Below are 27495 nucleotides of genomic sequence, written 5' to 3'. Positions count from 1 at the left end.
TGGTATTCACAATAGCCAAAATGTGGAATCAACCTGTGTGTTTATCACTTAGTAAATGAATGAATGAAAAATAGTGCTATATATGCACAATAGAATATTAAAAATGCTAAATAAAGAGGAGAGTCTTTGTTATTTGCAGCATCATCATATTTTTATACACATTACTAGTCACATCCTTCATGAAGTTCTTAACACAGTCAGCCTCTTTTAAAGAAAAACTTAGCCCATTCACTTTTTAAAGCAACAAATAAGATTTAATACTTAAATTTTTCAGAAAAGATGGTAAGATCTACAATTTTTTAAAAAAGTATTAACAAAGGTGGAAAGAAAAGGCAATTGGCCACAATATTTTACAAGCACTTTAGGTTCATGTTGTCAGAAAATATAATTTGGTCTTACTTTCTACTTCCTTATGCAGCCACTTATTCTATATACTACCTCAGCTGACTCTTGGAGCAGGAAATATTTCCAGTGAATATCCATACTTCGAAAAACGTTATAAAAGTTTAAAATTTTGCACTGTTGAAAGCATCTCTTATATGAAAGTTGTATTTCTGTTAATAAATTTATACTCTTTTTATTATTAATGCTAGATTTACTGCAATATAAATAAGTGATGTGTTTCATTTCTATTTCAAAAAATTGTACAGCTACTCTTATGACTTACTAAATTGACAATATTTGCTAAAAAAATTTGTTATGCAAAATGGCAAGCAAGAATCATGAAAAGAATACTATAATAAATGTAATATTCAATAATTACTAACACTTACCATGCCTTATACATTTTATCTGTAATGTTAGGCACACACATACATATAAGTACAGAGATAAATAGCATAGCAATTACATATGTAACTATTAGTTTTTATTTGGAACTTCTTAGAAAACGATTTGAAAAATATTACTAACATCATAATACTTCATCTCTGATACTTTAGCATGCATCTATTTTTAAACGGTATATTATCCTATATTCACATAATCAAATATAAAACTACTAAAATTAAATTTTCTTTCTTCATTGACAATATGATTCTATCCTCATAGAACCTAAAAATTTCACCAAAAGGCTCCTAAAACTGATAAATGACTTCAGTAATGTTTCAGGATGCAAAATCAATATACAAAAATCAGCATTGGCATACATTAATGATTTTCAAGCTGAGAGTCACGACAACTCAAAGGCAGCAACAGGAAACCAAATACCACATGTTCTGATTTATAAGTGTGAGCTAAATATAGCGTGCACATGGACATAAAGATGGTAACAATAGCCGCAGCAGAATACTAGAGGAGGCAGGGAGGAGGGAGAGAAGGAGAGGGGAGTAGGTTGAAAAACTCCCTATAAGATACTATGCTCTCTACCTGGATGACAGAATCTGTACCCCAAACCTCAGAATCATGCCATACACGTGTACCCCCTTAATCTAAAATAAATTTGCAATTAGATTTAAACAAATCACCTTGGTCCCAGTTTGTTCATTACTGTCGAGGTATCATTGTTCCTGCACATATCTATAAACAGCTCTAGGAAATACATTTTGGATAAAATAATTCTGCCTTTATGTTTACATTTCCAATCAACATTACAAAGTACGTTCTATTTTTAAGAATTTTATGTTATTATATTTCAAAACATTGATTCCAAATAATGTCATTTGGATGTTATGCTTTATTATTTATATATATGTAATTTTAATATTATTTGTTTATATAGATATGCATGTATTTATATATGAATAATTTCAAAATTTGAATAACATAATAAAATTACTAAGATCAGCTTATTTATGTATTTTGTTTCTTAAGAATAGAAATACCTTGAGGAAAGGTAGAGGATTTGGAGCTAAAAGCTAAGGTTACAAGGTTTTATTTTGAGGTGATGAAAATGCTACGAAATTGTGTAATGCCTCCACATATCTGTGTATATATTAGAAACTATTGAGTTGTCACTTCAGGTTAGTTGTGTAGTATGTAATTTTATATCAATAAAGCTGTTAAACTTCACCATTTGCATTCTTGTACCCTCTGAAATTAGGCAAATTTATTTTTAATTTTTAATATTGACTTTTGAGAATTCTTTATATATTCTGGTCACAAGTTCCTTATGTGATATACTGTTTGCAAATGCTTTCTCACATTGCATGCATGGTCTTTTTACTTTCCTGATGGTGGCCTTAATTTTCAAATTTTGATGAAGTACAATGATCTGTTTTCCCATAGTCATTTATACTTTCCATGTAGTATAAAATAAAATATCCCCTAAACCAAAGTCATAATGACTTACTCCTATGTATTCTTCTAAGAGTTTTATAGTTTTAGCTCTTACAATTACATCTATGATCCATTTAGAATTAATGTTTTGCAGGATGTAAGGGATAGTCAACATTATTATGTTGCACATGGTTATTCAGGTGTCCATGCACAATTCCTTTCTCACTGGATTTTCTTGGCACCCTTGTCAAAATCAATTAACCATTAATCTAAGAGTTAATTTCTGGGCCCTCAATTTCACTCCATTGATCTATACATCTACCTTTATTTCAATATCATGTTGTATTGATAACAGTAGCTTTCTGATAAATTTTGGAACTGGGAGTTATGAATTTCTAACATTGTTCTTTTACAAGATTTGTTTGGCTATTTTGAATCCATTGTACCTACATATTTCCAGATCAGCTTACCAATTTCTATCGAAAAAAAAAAAAAAGCCAGCTATGATTTTGACAGGGATTATGTTAAATTTATAGGTCAATTTGGAGAATATTATCATCCAAATAATAAAGTCTCTCAGGATTTTTGAATATGGGGTTTTCTTTATTTATATCTTCTTTCATTTCTTTCAAAAATGTTTTTTTAGTTTGCCATTACATTTTGGAGGTCTTTCCTGGCATGGAGCCGTGGGTTTCTCAGACATTTACATTGTATCTTCCAGATAATTCTTTTTGCCTTAGAGTTATAACACCCTTCTTATATTTTTAATACTGATATAATCAATTTTTAATTTTTTTGTTCTCATGAAATTTTAGTGGTGAGAGATATGAAAGTGTATGTATATTTTGTCATGATGAATCAGAATGCTTTTTATTTTAAAGTTTTTCTCTAATGTTACCTCTTCAGTCAACTTTCCACAGATCTGACCTACGGTTTGTATGTTTCTCATGTGCAACTTAACATTTTATACATCTATATTTGCACTTATGATATTAAAGTACATGTCTTTGTGGCTGTTTCCCCTACTTAGAAAACTGAGATCACATTTTAATTATTGTTAGATCCTTATAGCACAGCATGATAAAAAACATAAATGGAAAAATGTGATAATCTTATGACCAATGTCCTGAAAAAAATCAGTCTATATAAAAAATAGCAAATATTCAAAGCAGATACAGCTTTGTAATTCTGGAATATCATATGAATATCTTCATATGTAGAAGAGTGCATTTAATTAGTCTATGTCTGCATCAGATTAAGTGGTAACAAATATCAATGTTGTTAGGAGCTGAATGTGTGTTTCTCCAAAATATATATGTTGAACCTCCAACCCCAGGTACCACAGAATATGCTTATATTTAGAAAAGGGCCTTTAAAAGGTAATTAGGTTAAAATGAAGCCTTAGAACGAGCCCTAATCCAATCTGATTAATGTCCTTATAATAAAAAATAGGACACCCGAAGAGACATCAGCACAGATGTGTGGACGTTAAGGAAATATCATGTGAGGACACAGAGTAAAAGTGGTCACCTGACAGCCAAGGCCTCAGAGGAAACCTGCCCCGCTGCTGACACTGGATTTTGGACTTCTAGCCTCCAACACTGTGAGAAAATAAATGTCTGTGTTTAAATCACAGAGTATATGGTATTTTGTTATGACAGCCCTAGCAAACTAATACAAGTCTCCAGAAATAGTAATAAACAATCATGATCATTGGTTTATGTACTGTTTGTAGCAGTTTCCCAGCTCCAAAGGCTGAGCTGTAGTCATGGCAGAGATTGTATATCCTGCAAGTCTCAAATATTTACTAATTTACCCATTGACAGAAAGCATTTGCCAATTCCTGGTTTAGGGATTGGGGAGACACGTACATTAGTAAAGAAAGTATATTGCGTGATGTTATATGTACATATATTGAGATGAAGTTTCCTTCTTTTTGCCCAAGCTTTAGCGCAATGGCGCGATCTTGACTCACTGCAACCTACGCCTCCCAGGTTCAAGCAGTTCTCCTGCCTCAGCCTCGTGTGTAGCTGGGACTACAGGTGCTACACAGGAGGCGGAGACAGGAGCATTATTAGCACCACCACGCCAGGCTAATTTTTTGTATTCTTAGTAGAGATGGGGTTTCACCATGTTAGCCAGGCTGGTCTCCAATTCCTGACCTCAGGTGATCCACCCACCTCAGCCTCCCAAAATCCTGGGATTACAGACGTGAGCCATAGCACTAAGCAAATAATTTTTTAAAAAAATGATTTCAAAAATATTTTGGGTATTAACTAGGGGAACCCCACATAATAGTAACTTTTTTTCTCTCTGTAGCATGAGAGAAAGGAAAAGAAAGTTCTAAATAAATTAGGGTTGCAGAACTTTAGCAGCACATGTGTATGGTAATTTCTTAATCAAAAGTAACTTTACTTGTAATAGCAAAATTATTACGTTTATAATAAAACTATGAAATATTAAAAGGCTAATAAAGTTCCATGACATAGTTTTGATGATGACATATCTGGGATCATTAAGCCATGTTTCATACTGAGGATTTTTTTCACAGAAATACTCAGATAAATCCAAAATAAATATTGTAATAGAAAGCTAAAAATAAGATATGTTAGATAGGTCAGATTAAGTTGTGTTAATTATTGTAAAGAGTTACTTACAGAAGCAGCAGTGACACTTGTGTTGCTACCATCAAGTGCTTCTTATTTTCCCGAGAGTTGGAAGAAGTGTAAAATAATGTCAATGTCAATAAATAAAATCTCAATCCAACTTTTCTGTTGAAATTTGGGGAAAATAACATCTTTCTCATGGGACTACAGTAGATGTAGAGAATTGCAAATGCATAGGCCTTCCAAGAAGAGAAGACTCTCCAAATCCCAACGGAGGGAGGTGCACAATAAAAGGAAGCTTCTTTGACAAAAGTTGTTGGATTTGGTTTCTGCAGCTTTATTCAGAACAAAAACAAATTGTAGCAGTAACCTAGGTCTCCCAGCAACACAGACACACTAGAGAATGAAAGGTTGCATTTCATGAACTCACAAAATGAAGTGTGCTAAGTAGTTGTATTCTTATTCTGGGTAGAAGGTACAAAGGAAACGAATAAAAAGGTGGAGTACCACTGTATTCTTGTGTTCTATGAATGGATGTCCCTACTCTATGCCAGGTGCTGTCAGTGGATCTGAGGTAGAGGGAAGGAGGCAGCATCCTTGTATTCATGTAGGTAATAGATTTATAGAGGCAATATGGTAGCCTAACCAATAAAATTACTAATGTAATCATTTCCTTAAAAATAAAAATTATAAAATTTTAGTTTCATAAAAGTACTCTATGAGATAAATTGTTTAATATTTTTTCAAGATTTATAAGAAAGCAAAAAAGTTCTAACCTGCAGAAACTCTTAAAATACAATTTTTAGAAGAGTCCTAATATCTACTTTTAAATTATCAAGAATATAGCTAGCAAAAAATACTTTAGAGATAGAGAAACGTTAAAATAAAACTACCAAATCACTGATTTAAGCAGTGATTGAGGTTTTAGCATTAATTGTTAGCAGCAGATGTGAGATAGGAGTATCATGCACATCATATTTATTTTTTCTATATAGAAGTAAAATTATAATTTGATAGCAGAACCACATCCAATTTCATATTTCATAATGTGTTCCCTGTAGATCCATCAGCTAGAAGCTACAGTGGGTAAGATATATACATTACACGAAGTGGAAAGTGGGGACTTCAATTATGATTACCTACTTTGGAATGTGGAAATGGTGGTCAGAATGAGCTTCTCACCTTCAATGTCATAAATTCAGGGACTTTATAACTCCTCTGTATATGCAAAGTAAATTATGCTCTAAGACTGAAGTAATTTTCTTCAGATTTCATTCCTTATAATTAAACAAACTGAATATATGTATGGAGAGCTCTTAGGGGAATTTCTGGCTGAGGTGCTGTAGAAGATGCAGAAACTGTACCTTGGCATTCATGGCTGGTGCATGGTTGACAGTGAATCAAAGTTGCTGCAATCTGATATCATGTTCCTGTTTTAATTATGATAATTTGGTACTTAATGGTCATAACGTTTTCACTACTTTCAACTCAGGATATTTGTTTGGTGTTTTCATAGTAAGAATGTCAAATTTACCTAAAAGAGAAGCTAGTCTTATATCCTTAAAACAATTCCTTCAAATAAGATTTAAATCCACAGGCTGGGTACAGTAGTCCACACCTGTAGTCCTAGCTGCTAGAGAGGCTAAGACAATAGTCTGAGCTGGGGAGTTCGAGTCCAGTCTGGGCAACACAGCAAGACACTGTCTCTAATTCAAAAAGAAAAAAAAATATTAAGGATTCCAATTCAAATGAAAGAGCTGTATCATATATTCATCGCTATTATTCTCCCTAAAATAACAAAGTATACAGCTCATCATTTTTTAAAGTAATAAAATCAATAGCAATTAGTAAAAAACAGGTGCTATTTAATTTATCTGTTCTTTATTTCAAACTGTTTTTCTATTAACTTCATTTGTCTATTAATTATCTGCAATTATGTAGACATTTTAATCACTTTACCTCTTTTTCATTTTATTACTATAAATTACTTCTTACAGAACTTATAACAATAATCCTACCAAGACCTCCAATTGGAAAACCTGAAATCTCATCTGGTGAACTACAAGTACACTTTTGCATGTAATCAGAAGAAAGAAAGAAAATAAAAAAGACAGAAAAAACAATAAGTAAAATAATACAAGAGAATAAAGAAGAAACAGTTTTTACAAAGTAAGAAGGAGATGAGGGAAGAGATAGAAAAAAGAAGAAGAAAATTTAATATTAGAGAAAATCTAGCAAGTCACAGTAGTAAGAGTTCATTTGCATTAGGATTTAAAAAAGAAAGCTAAAAAATGTTAAATGGGTAGGCAAATGGGAGTCAATGCAGATTAACCTATTAAAAAATTAATTTGAACAAATTCGTATTTATTTAAATAACACCTAGAAATATGTAGTTATGTCAGATTAATAATTCTAATATTTTAAATGTATGTAACACTTAAATGTAATAGCTTAAAATATAATTAACTATTATAATATTTATACATATCTGTTTTCCTAATTGCTTATCAATATATAATGGTGTATCTTACATTGTAAAGTCAGTCTTGTTTTTCCCCCTCCTTCCTTCCTCTCTTTCTCTTTTCTCTCTTCCTTTTTTTTTCATCTTTTTCTCTGTCTTCTTTCTTTCCTTTATCCACTCTTATTTATTCTCCCCTACTAAAGAGGAACATAGAAATCACAATCAGACCCACAGAAACTGCGTAGCATAGGGTCATCAAATAAGGAAGACATTTACTTATTCGCCCCTTCAAGGTAGCTTCTATTTGTATCTCATAAATGCAAATTTAATTATCTATATTATAGAATAAATTAGCAAATTATAAACTTTCCAAGCATTAGCACAGGCATATAGATATTTCCTTGGGTATTAAAACATCCTGGATTTTACTTCATGCAGGGAATTCTGAATCATTTCCTGGGCTGAGATAGACGTTTTCTCACATTTCTTTATAATCCAGGTTTATTTATGATCACGAAAAATTGATGCATTATTAGTCACTGCCAAGCTTCATTCACCCAACTGTATGATAAAAAAAAAGAGTCAAGCTTTGCCTATGACATTTTGTACTGCACCAGCCTTACACTTTGCTCCAGGTATACACAATAGAATAGACATTATTTTTTCCTTTCCTCAGGCAGTATATTTCATGAAAAATTCATTTCTTCCATCTCCCACCTCTAAGTAACTCTGTAGGAAAGGTGGACAAAAGGACCTGACCTTTAGTCCATTTGAATGACTAGTCCTGAACTGTTGGATTGCTGTTTTCTGCTTTCGCTGTGAGTGTCATACTTCTTATCCTGACTCTTGCATACAAATTTAGCTGCTATCTCCTGTTGTGTTTCACTCATACCAATTAGGTTCTCCACACAGACCTCAGTCAGTGGCTATTTTTGAAGTAGGTTGAGTTCAAAGTTCCTCAAAAGACTAGATTATAAATGTGTCAGTTTTTCTAACTCCTTATATGGAAGCATGAATTGAGCAAAATACAATTGTTCTTAAACATAAAAAGAAATGCAATAAGCCAGGAAATTTAAAGTTAGGAAATTATCATCATACTGCATTATCATGTGTCTAACAATGATTAAAGTTATGAGTTCAGGAATGGCTAACAATGCAATGGCTCAGTACACAGACCAAAAATTAAAGAAACGAAGAAATGTCGATAAACATAAAAATAGTAGCATGTTATTTGTAAATAAAATCAAATAGATACAAAACAGTATTAATATAAACATAATACCTACTCAGCCTTTCCTATACCTTCCTTGGCATTTTTGGGTGACTGTCAGAAAACACAGATGTTTATAACTGTGCCAATTTTAAAAAAATGTATCTAGGAAAAAAATGGACTTAATTCCATTCATCAACAATTATTGACATGAAAGTTCAGAGGCATAAATATTTAAGAAAATATTTTCAAATTCTTAGAAAGCTGTAGTAAGATACCTGGGGAAGGGGGTAAAAATAGAGACAAACAGTAGCTATTAAAATTCAATGTAAATGGGAAAACACTTTTATTCTGTGTTTTACAGCCCTTCTCATAAAATAATTTGAGACTGGTTGATAATATTTAACCTGAAATAACTACCCTTAGCAGTCTTTTATTTATTTATTTTTATTAAAACTTGCTGTTTCATTATTACAAAACATGAAGACAGCAGACATTTCACTTTGTTTTAAAATTCTTATTTTAACATTAAAGTGTAGAATTAGTAGTATTATCATTCATGGATTTTTCCATCTGTCCAAAGAGCTACACCTTTAGGTTTTTTGATATGAACATCAGAAAACAAGGTGACCTGATCTTTCATTTCATTTATATGAATTATATAAACTTTGAGAAATATACTTTGTGCCTAAGATTTTCCATGACTTAGATGTGAATAAAAATAGAGAGATTCAACTGTCACCTCTTTGCTTATAGATAAATCCAAGTGCATTAACATGGCTCACTAGGCCCATTATGACCTAGCATCAATTGATCTAACCTGTTTCTTTAACTTCCACTCTCACTTCCTGCCTGTATGCCTCAAATACAAAATTCTCACAAAGCAATATTCCCATTCCTTACAAAAGAACTGTACATTTTTCTCCTTTAAGAGAAAGGCCATTTGATCTCACCTTGGACTCCATTTTGACAAGGCATTCTCCCTCTCTCCAAATACAGATTTTTGTTCCTTCTTTTTTTGGTTCCCATGGCTTTCTGCATTTAAACTATAGTTGTTCTTCATTATCACCTCTACCAGAAAGTTTAAATTGTATTTTTTTTTGTCTCCAGTGAAATTTAGCATAGCTCTTAGACCATATTTTTCTGGTTTATTTCCCGTTATCCTATTTCTGCCTTTCCTGTCTGGATGGCTTCCTATACCCATAGCACTCTATTTTGACCCTGACATGATTTAGCTCCACCTCTTTTCAAACTATCTACATTCTCTGTGTTCTCTTTAAAGCCACCTGCTGGGTTTAACCTGTTTCCCCTACTTTTTATACTCCATGACTTGTTTAGAATTCTAAATTGCCAGTAAATAACACTGGTTAAAATAGTCTAATAAATTTAAAAAAAGAAACCGATAGAGTTGTGATGTTAGAAGGGAATCTCAAATGCTCAGAATCAGAAACAAAATCCAGAAATGAGGAAGTACAGAGAGTGATTAAAGTGAAAGAGTATGAAGCATTTTCTTTACCAAGCATGTCTGCATCTATCTTTGATCAAATAATCATATGAGAGAAAGAAATTCCATATAGAAGGCATGTAAGTATTATGCAGGCTAACTTGTCCATTGTCCGAGTTGTGATTTGAATACTAATCAATAGGCCCCAGAGTCCATGCTGCTCTCATGAAGAATGATAGGGAGAGACTGATTTTTGTAAATTAAAATGAAACCATTTAAATTAGAAACTATGTTGTTAAGATTGAATAGGTGATAAATACATGAAAGCCGCATGCATGGATTATGGATTATCATATGGAAGAGTTCAATGATAAAAAAGATGATGACATAAAGATAGTAAAGTTGAATGATACTCCATTTTTTTGCACATAAAGATAAAAGGTCAAGGTAGAGGTAAAATTGAATATGGGACAATGCAAAATATTGAAAAAGCAAGAAAGTGGAAAGAAAGAAAGAGAGAAATAGAGTAAAGGGAAGGCAGAAAAATGAAAGCTTTGGATGGGCTTTCATTTTGAAAAGACTTACATGAAACTCATGAAGCCAGAAAAAGGAAACCAGATGAAAGAAGCCACTAAGCAATTTAGAAATAGGTAAGAATTAATGATGTTCTTTTTCTATATGTAACTAATGAGGTCTGCATTGGGAGAAGGATTAAGAAGGAATTTAGGAGGCTGAAAAATTGTAAAAGTTTGGGAACATAATCATAGGTCATGACAAATTTCATAGACAGAAAACACTTTTAAATTTTGTTTATTTATCACTTCTCAAACCTCTTTGGCCATGGATTTCTTATAAATTATTTTCTATTTCTTCATTTTCTCTTTCTCACTCTTTCTCTCTCTTCTCTGTACATTTTCTTTATTTTTTTCTCCCTCTCTCCTTCCAAAAATCAGTAGTTCATGAAATCTATTATGAGCAATACTGGCATTTTATATCAAAGTTATATTTTTATATATAATGAATTATAAAGCATTTTCTGAGCTCTAGAACAGTTTGAAAAATGTTGAACTTATCCTCTTATTGAATATTTCATAGTACTCACCTTTTTTTTTTCCCATTTATTTATTTTCTTGCATTTTAGGTTTTGGGGTACATGTGAAGAACATGCAAAATTGTTGCATAGGAACACACGTGGCAGTGTGATTTGCTGCCTTCCTCCCCATCACCTACATCTGGCATTTCTCCCCTTGCTATCTCTCCCCAGCTTCCCACCCAGTACTCACCTTTAAGAATATCTGAACTAATGACCTTGTGAACAGAGCCTTAAAACATGGATTCTACACATGATACTGGGAAGGATTTTGCTTCCTTAGTTTAGGCTAATGAGCTAAAATCTACACAGAAAATTTTTTCTAACCCCTTTTTATATGACCAGCCCAATAACTTATGTTCCAACCTCACCAAAGACCCCATTGGAGGGTCTCAAATTTTTATGAGCTTTACAATTTATTTTTACTCTTTGGTCTATCAGTACTGATTATTGTGTTTTGGTAAAGTATTTTTTCTAAAAAATCATCCTCAGCCTACACTTTACAATTAATTGGCTTATAGCTGAATATTGTAATGTGCTTCCAAAAAGTTTTCTTCTACCTTAGTTTCAAAGTCATTTTTGCATTTGTTAAAATAAAATGAACAAAAGTCTTTAAAATTCTCTGAACTAAAAAAAAAGTAGGTCATGCAATAAAGCTTACCTTAGGTTATTTTGTGTGAATACCCCTAATAACAAGCAATGAAACTTAAGTTGCCTTCCGAAAGTGGTATGCAATGCTTATTTGCAACCAATCATCCTCTGCCATCTGAAAGCCACCACTGTGGTAACCAATCATTGCAAATGTTAAACTCTTCACTGTGTTTTATAAGCCAGCTTACAACATCATACCTCTGGGCTTCCTCCTACCAGTTTTGGTTTGATATATCTTGGTTCCAAAGTAGACTTTTGTGTGTGCATAATCAAACTTTACACTTTTTAACTTGATCTGATTTTATTTTTGACATTTCTGAATATTGCAACTTCACTATTTTTTAATTATTCTTTAAAATTTTATTTGTATTTTTAATTTTAAAAGGTACATAGTAGGTGCACATATTTATGGGTTACATGATATATTTTGATACAGGTATGCAATGTGTAATAATCACATCGGGGTAAATGACGTTTCGATTGCCTCAAGTATTTATCATTTATGTTACAAACAATCCAATTATACTCTTTCATTCATTTTAAAATTTACAATTGAAAAAGTTAGAAAGAATGAATGAAACCCATTATTTGCTAGTATAACAGGCTAACTATATTTTTTCTTGAATCAGATGTAGAATATTTAAAAATTCACTCATTTGCAATAACTAACACTTTGTTTTATGCAACAATACTATTTATTCTTAAAGTTTTAATTTCTAATTACTTTAATAATTAGCAATAGATTACTAATATTGTTATTCTAATAACTTTGTTTTATTTTTGTAATTAGTTCACTAAGCTTCAAATTTATTGATATAGTAAGGTATGTTTAAGAACTATATTGTACAGTGGTTTTGACCACACATTACAACATTTGAAATACTCTTAATTATTTAAGCCTCTCTTGCGTCATTTAATTTTCACAGGAAACAAAAATTTTTATTCAGTCTCTAAGATATTTGAGTGATTGTAGTTGTAAGGTTTATCACCAAGGCAAAATGAGGAAACTGAGGCAGGTATAAGAAAATGAGAAGCCAATTTATTTAGCTTCTGGGTGAGGCTCTTTGGTCCAGGAAAGGGGCCAGAGAAGTCACCCCCAGCTGTTCAGAGCATGGGGTTTTACAAGAAGTGGAGGCAGATGATTAGCTATTGGGAAACAAAGCGAAGGCAATTTCATTGGCTATAGGGAAACAGGATATGCATGGGGTGAGCTGTCCTTAGCAGGCGGGTGGGATTTTGGGTAATTGGCTGTTGGTGAAACAAAGCGAAGGCAATTTCATTGGCTATAGGGAAACAGCATGTGGACTGGGCTTCTTTAAATTTTTTTTAAAGAAATTAAATTGAGTGCATTGTTTGGTGCTGAGTGTGGGCTTGAATATAGTATTCAGAGGCGGGTGCAGGGAAGCCATGTGGCAAGGGCAGATAATGAGCTTGGGGTGATCACGTAGTTATTAGGCTCCGAGAGGGATGGGTGTGTCCATTTAACTCCCAGCTAGGCAATGGGCCTTACAGTAGTTTAGCATTTTTTGGGGTCAATTAAATTTTAGTTGTGTTGTTTTCAGAGAACTAGTCTTGCTTTAAGTCCACTTTTCATGATTTATTTATTAGAGTTTTTTTTTAACATAATCATCTAATTAAAAATGTTAGGTGTTATTAAAATATATTTTGAACCCATTTGGTAAATGTACACTATAGGCCTATTTAATAAAACTTATTAATTCTATTATCTCTATCCTCTTTATTTTTATTATATTGGTTTCATTGACTTGAAGATTTTTTGAAACGGTGATATAATCTCTCAATCTAATTTGTTTCCATATTTTTAATATGAACACAAAATTTTATTCAATATATTTCTATATTTCCTAAGAAAATCTGTATTTATTGAATAGAAAGCTCCGGCAAAACATGGCATTTTTTTGGTCTTGTTTAATATCTTTGCTTAAAATTCAATCTTGAAATAGAAACTGTCCCATGGGCTTTGCTTAGTTAAATATTCACTTACTCATGATAACCAGCACGTAAGACCTGATGATCAAACAAAACTGACTTTAGTAATTTACTGTGGCAATGAACACAATAACTTGAAATTCTCTTTGGTGTATCAAAAGGGGACAGTTAATATAAAATATATATGTTATTTATTTAGACATATGAGAGAGAGAGAGAGAGTTTAAAATGCGTCTTTCAATGCAGGAAACTGAGGTTAGGTAAAGTCTTTGTCCCAAGAAGTAAAATACTCTGAAGCAATTTTTGTCGGTCAGATTCTTGTCCAGAAAGTGAATTGTTGGACCCAGTGAACAATCAGCGTTCTGTATAGAAAACTATTTGCCCAGACCAGTGAAATTTTTATCAGTGTAAACTAGTTTGGAGGAATTGTTTGAAGGAATAATGAAGTTACTTAATGGTTTATCAGCTTCCTCAGAAAGAATTTCTTGGAGCAAATCATTAAGTTATGTTGACCTACGTGGTTTCAGTTCTTTGTAGAATAATTTATATTAAAACAGATAAAGCACCATCTGTCTTTTTTCATGTGTTGATTTTTATACATTCTGAACCATGTATTTTAGAAGACTTTCTTCTAAATTGCATTTTATTGGTTAGTTTTTCTTTTCAATTTTGTTTCTTAAATCCTTATTTCTATCTGTATGTCAACAGTAGCTTTGTTTTCTTTTTCTGTAAATACTTACATTTATATCTGAGATCGATTTTAAGTTAAACTTTTGTGTATGGTGTTAAATAAATTTTGTGATTCTTTCTTCTTATGGATATTCAAATGCTTTGGTATTTTTGGAAAAGACAGTCTTTGCCCACTTAAAATTATTTTGTGAATTTTTGTGAAATGACTTATATAAGTCATTTTATTTTGGTACTTTTCATTGTTTCTCAGTAATCTATATGCCTATTCTTATGTCAATAACTCATTGTCATAATCATTATAGCTTTATATTGGGTCTTAAAATCAGGTAACTAAAGTGCTCAAAACTCGTTTTGACTTGACAATATTCTTGATATGATTCTAGATGTTGTGATTTTCCATTTGAATTTGAGAAATAGATTGTTGATTTTTAGTCCACTGTCCAAGAATATTGCCTGCTATGATTTCTTTAAGGACTTCATTCAATCTATAGATCAATTTGGTAAGAATTGTCTTTCTAATAATGTGGGATTTACTAATTAATATTATGGTATATCTCTTCATCTTTAGATCTTTAATTTCTCTCAGCAGTGTTTTGTAGTTTTAGTTAATGGATTTTTTACACAATGTTAAATTTATCCCTAAGTGTTTCATAGTTGTAAATAGCTGTATATTTTAATCTTATTTTCCAATAGTTTTCTATTATATAGAACTACACTTGATTTTGGAACATTGCAAAAATTTGCTAAACTTGCTTATGAGTTTTAGAAGCTTTTTTCCTTCAATTTTTCTACATGCATGATTATGCCATCTACTAAAAACATTATTTTTTTCTCTTTTACCAGTATTCAATTTTATAATGTTCTTAGTGCACTAAGATGTACAGTATAATCTTAATTAAAAGTAGTGAACATATATTTTTGCCCTGTTCTTCATACTTGTATAAAGCCTTCATGTTTGGGTTGTTTAAAATAATGGTAGCTCTAGGTTTCCCTAGGTATTCTTTTTCAAGTTGAGGAATTTTCATTCAACTTTTAGTTTGCTGCAGATTTTATGATGAATGTGTGTTCAATTATTTCAGATGCTCTCCTGCCTCTGTAGAACTGTTTAAGTTGCATTTTTCAATGTATTGAGTGTAAATGATATGGATTGATTATTAATTTTTATAATAATTGTGCATTTTAAGAATAAACTCATCTCTGTCATGAATCACACCTTTTATAAATCATTAGATTCAATCTGCTGAAATTTTAAGTTTTTGAGGGTCTATATTCATAGAAGATATTGGTCTTTTTCTTTCTTTTTTTTTTGTTTTGTTGTTGTTTTGTTTTTTTGGCAACATGTTTGCCTGTTCTTTGGTATCAGTGCTAGTCTCATAAAATAGTTGGGAAATGTTACCAACTCTCATCTGCTGGAAAAAAAAAAAGAGAAGAAAAAAGAAAGAAATTGGGTGGAATTTGAACTATATTTTCTTTAAACATAAATAAGGTATTTTAAACTATGAATTTAATTTTTAGATAGATATAGAACTACTCAGATTATCTATTTCCTCCATAGGTAGTTTGTTACATTCATGTAGATAGATAGATTTATAGTTTTTGTCTTTAAAAGAATATTTTCATAGCTAAATTGTTGATATGAAAATACAATTTATCTTACATGCAATAGGTAATTTAATATCTTTAAATTGTCCTTTAAGAACAGAAGATAAAAATTGATATAGGCCGGGCACGGTGGCTCACGCCTGTAATCCCAGCACTTTGGGAGACCGAGGCGGGTGGATCACGAGGTCAAGAGATCGAGACCATGCTGGTCAACACGGTGAAACACCGTCTCTACTAAAACTACAAAAAATTAGCTGGGCATGGTGGTGCGTGCCTGTAATCCCAGCTACTCAGGAGGCTGAGGCAGGAGAATTGCCTGAACCCAGGAGGCGGAGGTTGCGGTGAGCCGAGATCGCGCCATTGCACTCCAGCCAGGGTAAGTAACAAGAGCGAAACTCCGTCTCAAAAAAAAAAAAAAAAAAAAAAAAAAAAATTGATATAAACTGCCTTCAGGCTCAGTAAAAAAGCCTAGCCTGAAAGTTTATTTAAATTGTTTTAAAATATATAACTTTTATTTGTAGTCATAGACCCAAACTTCACTCTTACTGGATATGGAACAGTGTTATTTCCAAGAGTACTTGTTTGTATACTTTGCATTATTTATTTTTATCATATATTTATTTAAATTCTGGATTTTCATTTTCAAAAATCAGATTCACCTCCAAAGGAAAAATAATGGCCACACACTCAGAACCTTTAAACCAATAAATAAATACACAATTGAAATACAATGTCTATAAATGACTAGGATATGAATGAATTAAAAGTTTTTCAGACTGACTGCTGCTTTGAAGACTATTACTTTTTTCTGTGTATTTGTTTTAAAATAAGCAATTTGTCTACAATCTTATCATTCATATTTATTGACAATAAAATATGTGTCACACAATATAGTTTACAAATGTAACTATCATATCGATGGATAGAAAGAATCAGAATTTAAAATACACCAAGATTTTCCTCTTTTCTCTACTGAAGCTCATAATAGAATCTTCCAGTTACAGGGTATGTAATTAGCAATCAATGGGTTAATGTTTTTAAAAAATACAATTTTCGATAATGAGAGTTAATATTTCTTATGGGAACTGGCTTAAACTGGGTTATGGGGGAATATGAATAGCTGAAATAGATTAATTATCTTTCAAATTTGGAATATTAAGATTGAATAAAAAGCTTTTAAACACGCTATTAAAATGACATCTTTGTGTGTGCAATTCAGGTCATAGATCTCATTTTTTTTCCTTCCCGCCCCTGTCCCACTGCCAAATTCATATTTTAAACCATTTCATTGTGAACCACTGAATAGAAATGATATTTTATGAAATTCTTGCCAGTGACACTGAAAATATATCAATTATTTTATATACATTGATATAGGTAGATTGAGGATCACTGAATAAGCAAAGGTTCTTCAAAAGCAATACTGTTTTTTGAGTAGATGTCTTTTATTTGTCAGTTGTTTTGTAGATGCAAATTTTAAACTAAGATGACTGTACTAGCACATTTATTCATTTTAGCCAATTTGATAAAAAAAGTTATAAAATTAGGTTGTAATGTGAAAGTGGTATTAGCCCTCAATTATTTGCGTACTAATGTTAAGAAATTAGTAAGCAAATAAAAGTGTTAATCCACTTTTATTTTTTATGATTTCAACATTTTCGTACATGCCTACTGCTGCAACATTTGTAACTATACCATTTGTTCTTGGAAAGCTAGCAAATGGCTGTCTTCCAAAAGTTCCTGCCAATATAAATTAATATGTACCATAAGAAGTACCCCTAGTGGTATAAAGATGCAGTCTCTTGGTAGTTTCTTTCAGAAGAAGCTTGAAGGAAAATTGAATAGCTCTGGCTCCCATACAGCAGACATGAAAACACTGTACCTTTAGTGTTGCCTCTTATAGTATGTACTAATTCACTCTAAAGTATTCTAGTTCCTATTTTGAAAGGAAGAATAAAAAAAGGCATTCAATGTGTGAGTATATATATATGTATGTGTGCTTGTGAACAGAAATACGTACAAAAAAAGTTATATCTATGTATCTATCTCTAAATAGTCTTAGTGATACATTTTAACTTGAATATCAAACTCAAACACTTTTGTTCTTCAGTCTAAGAAAAACAGTGATTAAAATATATTAATATACCATTTAAAAGTTATAAATGTTTTTCTTCAAATAAAGTTTCTTCTATGAAAAATTATTACAAAACTGTTTATTTTTTAATATATAATAAGTCTTATGTTTTAGGAAGATAAATATTTAACTGTTTTTTAAACTGATAAAAATGTGCTAAGATAAATTGTAAAGGTATAAGTGAATATTTTATATTAAAATCATCTTAAAATACTTAACAAAATGTACAAGTAGTCATTTTAGCCCAAAATCTCATGGTGTGCAGAGACTCAGAGGCACACACATACATAAAACTTCATAAAGTGGGTAAAAATATTTTTTAAAAGAGGACTATTGTGGGATGTATACATGGGCACATCAAAAAATAGCACAATGTATTTTTCCAAAGAAAAATAAGAGTCTTTGGAAACTTCTTGGAATATGGCAGTATTTTGACACTGTCAGGGTATAATTTTAGTTGTTTACATAAAACTATTTTTACTTGAATGGTACATTTCTGCTAATACAGTTTATATTTTATTAGAGGTTGAGGAGAATATTATAGGTTTGCTTCTTACCACTTAATTTCTTTCTTATGTCCCATAAAATTTTGCTAAGCAACCTCAACATCAGTCTCTTTGATATAAATTTAGATTCTGATAAATAAGATCCATAGAGTAATATAAAAGCCAAAGGTAATGATGTCATTAATCACTTTAGTTGTAACTATATTTTCCATGATTATTTTAGAATATTTATTTTCTTTTCAAATATCCATCACATTAGCATAAGCATCTTACTCTCTCATATGTATTAAATATACCTGCCACAGATGTATGTGACTACTCAATAATGTTTATTCATATTATTCTTTTTTTCAGAAGACTGAAAAAAGTTCTCCTGATGCCCTGTTACTAAAATAGCTGGAACTTTTTGGCTGGCAACTCTCTTTTCTCTGGACACTTCCTCTTTTATCCATTCTTTGCCAAGTTACGTCTCAAGGCCATTTCAAGTGTCACAACTTAGCTGACAAATGAATGAGACTGCAAAGGAAGGGACATGTATATATTGTAAATAATGTCCTTGATGTGAATACATTTATTTTTGTGTATTTGTTTATGTGGAAAAATAATAGCTAATATATTTCATAAGCATTTGCTTATTTTGTTTATAAAAATGTATGTGCTCCATGTTTTAAAAATGTGTTTGCCTGAATTCAATATTTCTTTCTAGTAAAGAGTGGATTGAAGAAATTGCTTCTTAGAAAGTGAAATATGAATAGATTGTAGTGTTCTTATCTCCCTATATATCCTATATGATTGATGATAACATTCCTTAGCATCATGAAGAACAATTGAGATGTAATTATGAAACATATAATTTGTCTTTTCTAATTATTCCAATCAATCCATTAAAAGCACAAAATTTAAAGGTCAGTTTATTGTACTCCATTAGTTCAATCAATACTTATTAGTGTTTAATAAGTTGCATTGGATCAATCAAATATTTATTGTGTCAACTATAAGGTAGATAACCTCCAGCAGCTGCTGATAGGAAAGTTCTAGCTTTCATAGTTAATTCTAGTGAGAGCGGCAGACAAAAAATAACACAGAAATATGTGATGTGCCAGGTGATAAAATTTGTAGCCATAAAACAGTACCTGTGAGACCTGAATGTAGTTAGGCAGCAAACATGTAGGAGATATGTAAGAAAAGGAAACTGCTGATGCAAAGACTATGTGTTAGCTTCCTGAGAGTACTGTAGCAAATTCCTTCAAACTGGGTGGCTTAAAACAACAAAAATTTATTATCTCAGGATTTTAGTGGCCAGTCTTAGATCAAAATTTCAGCAGGGCCATACTCCCTCTGGAGGCACTTGTAGAGAATTCTTCCTTACTTCTTTCAGCTTCTTGGTTTCCGGCTGCATTGCTCCAGTCTCTTGCCTCTGTCTTCACATTGCCTTCTCCTCTGCCCCAAAGTCTCAGAGAAACCATGGCCCTGTTGCTACTTTGATGTCAGACTTCTAGCCTCCAGAATTGTGAGACAAGTTTCTGTTGTTTTAATCCACCCAGTTTTCTGAAATTTTGTAAAGCAAGTCAGGCAAATTAATACAGGCAGGTAACTGAACCAGGTGCAGATGAAACTAGAACTTTAAAGAACACATTACCCAATAGAGACTGTCTCAGTGCATGCAATAGAAAACTCAAATAACAACTTCTTTTAGATAAATATATACATATCAAAGCTTTATCACATAAGAGGTCCAGGGCTGTTATGGTGGCTGCAGTTTTTCATTAAGTACTCAGCGTCATTCTAGCTATTTTTACATCCTCCATAGGGTGTGGTCCTTATCCGCTTGATTATAAGATAGCTGCCAAGTTTAAATGACACACTGCATTTTAGACTGCTGAAAATAGAAAAGAGCAGGGACAAAATAGGAGTGCCACCTGGACTTACTACCATTGTAGAACATTCCTGAAAGCACCATGTAAATATTTCTGATTATATCTCGTCACCCTCCATCTTACCTCTCTAGAGAAAGCATAATGGGGATTGTAGTTCTGGGGATGATCACTATGCCACTAAATAAAATCAAATTCTATTACTGGAAAAAAAGTAGAATGGGTGAAAATTGACGTTGGGTAGACTCTGCATACTATAATAAGGATTTGGAATTTTAACAATACAAACCATCTCTGATGATTTTGAACAGAGGATGCCAAATACCGACCTACATTTTCAATGGCTGACTCTGCATTGATGAATGCAGACCACTAAAGAACAAGGATACATACAAGACCAGTTCAAACATGAGGCCCAGAAATGCTGGCAGCTTAGCCTAAGATGCCTACAGTCTAGGTGAGGAAAAAATGGTGAAAATAGATATGATTCAAAGCATATCTTTGTGTTAAAGTTGACAAGATTTGAATGAGGTACTTGCTAAAATGGGGATTTATAGATGACTGCAGGATATTTTGTCTGATAGCCTGGAAAACTGGAATTGCTAAGCACTTACTGAGATAGGCAGATATTGTGGAAGAAACAAGTCTGATGGTAGAAGTCAAGAGGTCTATTTTGTAATGTTATTTGAGATGCTAGTTACAATTCTAAACATAGATTTTCAATATAAAGAAGAATTTTTGAGTCTGAAATTTATCATGTATATCATGATTGGAAATCTATGTTTAAGAATCATTATGTAATAGATTTTTTTGCTTATTTATGTTGTAAAAATGTCAATATGATAAAACATTGATTTGCAAAAGTACAAATATAAAAGTTTAAGTTACTCATAGTATTATCATTAGTATTTTAATCATAATTTTCCAGAATCTCTATATTTGTGTTAAGGCAGGCAAATAAAGAAAATTATTATATAGTACACGTGAAGAAATTTGTTTTTTTGTAATTATTTAACTTACAATTGTCAGAAAATAATAATTTTAAAAGGATACATTATGCGGCATAGTGCTGAAGACTCTTTAAAAACCAGATTAGAAAAAAACTTTGTTATATGAAAACTTTACCTATTAAAAAGTGCTTAAACTTGATATTGTAAAATGTAGATCATATTATATTTCTGAAGGCAGTTATTTAATTAGAAAATAGATCAGGATGATTTTCTTTACCTTACTTTAGGGCTCCTGCTCTCTATTTCTTCCCACTTCGAATTGTATTTGAGGGTCGGTCTTTGTTTACTTGGTTATGTTTCTATTCTTGGCGTTTTCTTATGTTGTCCTGTCCAAGGTACATTTTCAAGCAGTTAAGGTCTTCACAATTTATTGTAGGAGCTAAAACATTTCCTTCTGCCATTTTGGATTTTCTTCTTAGCAGGAGGGTTAGAGGTTGTGATTTATTTGCAGCTGGTGGAAGTTGTTCCTCAGTAGGAGCAAATGCTCACAGCAGCCTTAAAACTTGAAAAGATTATTGTCTGTACTCAGAAATGCTTTTTCATATAAAAACGAGGCTTCTGAATGCTACAGATAGCTGCAGGGATTTAAGCTGCAGTTGAAATAATCCAAATATAGTAGCTACAAACTATGAAGGTGTTCTAGAGGAAACATGATTAGGAGTCCTTCATGAACATTCTTCTTTATTTCCTATGAAAGAAAGGCTTATAATAATAATCAGTCAAAAATGCAAAGATGCATCAATGTGGTGATGTAAACTGCACCATGTATAAAAAACACTTAATTATTTGCATGCATGAATAGTTTTATTTTACTTAAACAAAATTTTAAAATGAGTTATTTTTACTAAGTTTAATATAAAATTCAACTGAACCTCAGAAATTCTATACAAGTGAGCAAGTATGGACGTTTGGTTTGTCCATAATGAAATATATTTCTTTTGTTAAAATAATACAAGCATAATTTTCAGACTGATAGTTTGAAAATATGTGTCTCCACTGATTGAACACATTGATGTCATGCAATTAAAATGTAAAATAAATTAGGTGATCATTTTACATGCCGGTTCTACATGCATTTGAACAAGTTACTTGATCCCATTTGGTTTCCTATTTATAAAGTGACAGATATTATCAATAATAATTACAGATATTTAGTGAGAATTCTATAGAAGTCCTCAAAATAAATTTACATTTACTTTTCAGGTGTCTATGTTCCAGTAGGGCCATTTCACAGAGATGCTGTTGGTTCTGTATGATGAGTCAAATTTTATTTTTGGATCATTGTGAGTTTCAAATGTGTCATTTGAATGCCTTCTTGAATGTTTTTATGGTTTAAAAATAGAAGCAGTGATAACTGTCATAGAAATGGATGCTCTTTATTATTATCAACATTGTTAATAAACATTCATGTTGCTTATGTAGAAAGAATTATAAAGCATAACAAAGTTAGCAAAGTCAATGACCAATTAGAAAAATGACTGGGCACCTGGGAAATACTAATAGGAAAACTAGCACATAAACATTGCAACTAGCAGTAGATCTGAAATTGTATTTCCAGATAACTTTAGGCCTGTGAAATAAATGATTTATTTGATATATGAATAAATATGACTAACTTTATATTTTTTATTTTTTACTTGAATTTCAGTGACAGACTATTATCATGATGGATTTAAATCAATGGAAGAGAAAAACAACAAAATTTGCAATGAGAAAAGGAACTCAAAACCCAAATCAAAGTCATTTATAATTGGCAAGTGCAAATCAAATGATCATTTTAAGGATCATTCATCAAACAAGAAGCAACCATTTTCTTCCCAGTAGATCACTTTAGTATAAACAGGGCTTAGAGCTTATACTTTAATTACCTGTGTAGCTCTTAGCTTTCTCAATCTAGTTTCTTTTTAAATATTAAAACACCACTATTTTTATCTATATCTTAAAGTCTAGATTTGAAAAACATCACTCCAGTTACATTTTTTCTTAGATTTTAATTCTGTATCATGTACATACTCAAAGTATCTAAGCAGACTCTTTTTTTGTTTTTTTAACAAGGTTTCACTCTGTCACATAGGCTGGAGTACTGCAGTGGTGTGAACACAGCTCATTGCAGCCTGGACATCCCAATGCTCAGGTGATCCTCTCGCCTCAGTCTCCTGAGTAGCTGGGGCCACAGATGCATGCCATTACATGCAGTTAATTTTTACACTTTGTGTAGAGAAAGGGTTTGGCCATGTTGCTCAGGCTGGTCTCAAATTTCTGGGTTTGAGCGATCTGCCTGCCTCTGACAGGGACAGAAGGCAGGGAAATTCTGTGCAGAATTTATGAAACCACGGCCCAAAGTTAGAACATACATTCTTTTGAAGATTGCCTTTCCCAAAACCACTGATGGCCCATCCACCCCAATCCTGTGCACATAAAAACCCTGAGTTCCATCAGAGGAAGAGAAAGGAGAAGCCGCTGAATGTTGGAGACTGTGGTGGAAGAGAAGTGGCTTTATTTCTGAGGGGCAACCTGATGGCAAAGCTTCAGAGAGAAGTCTGGCCAGGGATGTCTTGACTCCAGGGGAAGATTACCTTCCTGCTGCATTCCCTTTTCAGCTCCCCTTCCTGCTGAGAGCCACTCTCATCAGCAATAAAATCCCTTGAATTTGCCATCCTTCAAATTTGTTTGTGTGATGTCATTCCTCCTGAATGCCAGACAAGAACTCAGGTGCAGGTGCAAAGACGGTCACATTGACCCTCCACTGAGCTGTCAACACTTAAGACATTGGCAGTTGGCAAAGCTAAAAGAGGAGTGACTGTAACACTCCTTCTGGGGCTTCAAGTGTCACGGACATTCCGTTAGATGCTGCCGTGGGGCTAGTATGGAGTTTGTCCCTGCTGGAGGCAAAAAGCACTCACCTCAGCTTCTGCACCCACTCATCTTCTCCTGTAAGGGGTTGAGCACAGTGGGTTTGAATGAGTGGAGTTCTCTTTCTGGTGCCAAAGTAGTTGGCTTGTTCTAGCACTCACATTCCAGTTCTCACTCACAAAGGGATCAGGGAAATGTCCTGCTTCACCTCGGGCTCCCAAAGTACTGGGATTATAGGCATGATCCACCATGCCCAGCTTGACTCACCATTCTGTTAAAACACCAAGTTACAACAACAACTTCTCAATTTCTATCACGAATACATTTTAAATAGTTCCAATATGTCAGTGAATAATATGGGACAACATTAGGGCAGTATATTGGTATGGGCAGAATTGATCCCCACCCTCCAAATTCATATGTCGAAGTCCTAATCTCCAGTACCTCAAAAAGTGACTGGATTTAGAGATAGTACTTTTAAACAGATAATTAAGGTAAAATGAAGTTATGTTTGTGGGCCCTAATCCAATATATCTGATATCCTTTAAAAAAGTGGAAATTTTGACACAGATACAGAGGAAAGATGGTGTGAAGACAAAGGTAAGAGTCACACATCCACAAGCCAAGGAGAGAGGCCTCACGATTAAATCACCTCTGCTAATACCTTGACCCTAGACTTCCAGCCTTCAAACTGTGAAAAAATAAATTTCTGCCTCCGGTGTGTGGTATTTGTTATGATAACCCACAAACTAATACGTTAAATCATCTTAAATAAAAGAAAGTGCCTAAAATCTACTTATCTGTATACAAAGTTCAGGATGGAAAACAAGAGAATTCATAGTAGGCTGTTTGAGGAATGATAAAAGAAAGGTATGATGTCATTTCCTAACATTCTTTGGCTATGCTCATTTTTATTATTAGATCTAAATTCTTAATATTATAATTAATCATAATTATATTACTGTAATAATATCTATGATTATACATTATAATCTAAATATTGCTATGTGAGTTGAACACTTAAATAATTGTAAGCACGGTCAAACACTATAATGGAAAAACCTTTAACTCCTGGAAAGATTAGTGGTTTTTTTTTAGATATTGATTCTACTCAGATGATGGTTGACATAAGGTATTCATATTGATCATATTTTCAAGAACTTCATAATCAATCTTATAAAACATCATTTTTGATTCAGACTAGATCCTGTTGTGGTAAAAATGTTTATAATCTGCTTAATAGCTCTTTACCAAAGGTTGTTTTTAATGAAGTTGCTATAATAGATGCCCATATCTACCCATTTTGAAGATAGGAGTAGAGTAGAAAAATAGTAAAAGAAAACTCAAGAGGCCAGAGTTCTTATTTTTGGTAACAGTATCTAGATACAATTATTTGGGCCAGTAATGTCATGATTTAATTTTCTCTTTATCTGCAAATAAGAAATTAAAGCGTATGTTTTATTCCTTTCAGTTTTAAATCCTATATTCTATGGTCTGTTACATAGGTCAGTAAACTTTTCCTGTAAACAGCTAGCCAGTAATTATTTTCACTTTTGTGGGTAATACAGTCTTTTTTGAAAATGCCAACTCTGTTCAATTCTGCTGTTACAGTGCAAAATTAACTATAGATAATATATAGAGAAATGAGCATGGTTATATTTTATAAAACTAAAGATAGGCCAGACGTGGTCTACATGCTTTCGCTTTCCGATAACTAGTTAATGGAGTTTACATACCATAATCCAAAACCTCCCCACACACAGTAGAACAAACAAACACATAATCTACTAAACCATAATAAAGCCCATGATCCAAGTCTCATTGGTAAATACGTATAGTGGAAATTTGTGCAAAGGTATGATTAGGCAAGTTATAAAACAGTAAATTCAAAATAACAAATAAATATTAGTAACAAATATACTTAGTCACACTTCACCATGCAATTGTAAATTAAAGTAAAAATGAAATAATGTTTACCAACCTAAGTTTAGTAAAATTAAAAATTGTGAATACTACTACTTCTCCAGCACTGTAGGTGAGACAAACTGTCATAGATTTCATTAGAAGGAGTAAATTATAATAGCCTTCTTGAAAAGCAATATAATTATTTATTAAAATTAAAAATACATGTTAACACTGAGCAAATCATTCAAAAAGAAACTGAAAATATCAATATTCCCTTTATTATAAAATAAATTGAATGTGTAGTTTAAAATTTTCTATTATAAAAATATTCAAATGTGTTATGTTTAAAGGGCTACTAGAATGTGGTTTATTTCTTGTAATATCTTGAGGATCTCTTAACATTATCTGGGAAGTATTTCTTCATCTTCTAAATTGTATATCTTCTGTATGTAAATAGGTAGATATACCATTTATGTGTGTTGGAAAACTCAATTCTCCTCAAAGTGACATGTAGATTCAAAGCAAAACCAATGAAAACATGATAATTTTTTGTAGCTATTTACAAGGTATTTCTTACTTTTATGTAGAAAAAGAAATATACAAAGCAATTTTGGAAATAATAAGGTTGGAGTACTCCCATTACCTGATTTCAAAACCTAAAGTGAATGTTACAGTAATCAAGACATTGTTGTACCAGTGAAAGGATAAAGGCAATGGAACAGAGGAGATTTCAGAAACAGACCCACACAAATATGACCAGTTTGTGTAATGTTTTAAACAAAATTGTACAGAAATGAAAGATCATTCTGGGATTCTTTACAAAACCATTTTTGTTATCTTCCTTTACAAAAGAAAGAGCTAGGAGGTGGTTAAATGTATTAGTCCATTGTCATAGTGCTATAAACACATATCTGATATTAGGTACTTTATAAAGATAAATGGTTTGATTGGCTCACATGTCTGCCTGCTGTACAGACTTCTGCTTTTGGTAAGGACTCAGCAAACTTACAATCTCCCTTTCGCTCTATCTCTGTCTCTGGTTCTTCCTGCGCTGATGTGGTTGTGGAAGCGGCAATGAATGCAGGGGATAGAGTCCATGGCCTTTTCTTCCTTAAGTTTGTTCTTTTTTGTGCTTCTTATCCTTTTAAAAAATGTCTTCCCTTTTTAAATCTTGTTTTCTTTAAACATTTGTTGTGATTCAAATTTTACGGTCATGGTAGGCTTGGTGTTGGGATTTTAGCCTTTCTAATTAGTACAGTAAAAACTACTGTAAAACTGGTAATGGGTGACTT

The 27495-nt window shown here is 32.3% G+C and overlaps 1 long non-coding RNA gene across 1 annotated transcript in view; it reads right to left on the bottom strand.

Annotated features, from left to right (window-relative positions):
* Positions 1-8107, bottom strand: part of LOC116550977 — a 55570-nt gene extending 47463 nt beyond the window's left edge. Inside the window, exon 1 of the long non-coding RNA XR_004268650.1 lies at positions 8044-8107. This is a non-coding gene — a long non-coding RNA (uncharacterized LOC116550977). The remainder of the gene's footprint in view (positions 1-8043) is intronic.
* Between the last annotated feature and the right edge of the window lie 19388 nt (positions 8108-27495).

The sequence above is a fragment of the Sapajus apella genome, unplaced genomic scaffold (genome assembly GCF_009761245.1).
Source record: "Sapajus apella isolate SASKATOON/1434 unplaced genomic scaffold, GSC_monkey_1.0 scaffold8, whole genome shotgun sequence".
Lineage (NCBI taxonomy): Eukaryota > Metazoa > Chordata > Mammalia > Primates > Cebidae > Sapajus > Sapajus apella.
This window is presented reverse-complemented; position numbering and strand designations above follow the sequence as displayed.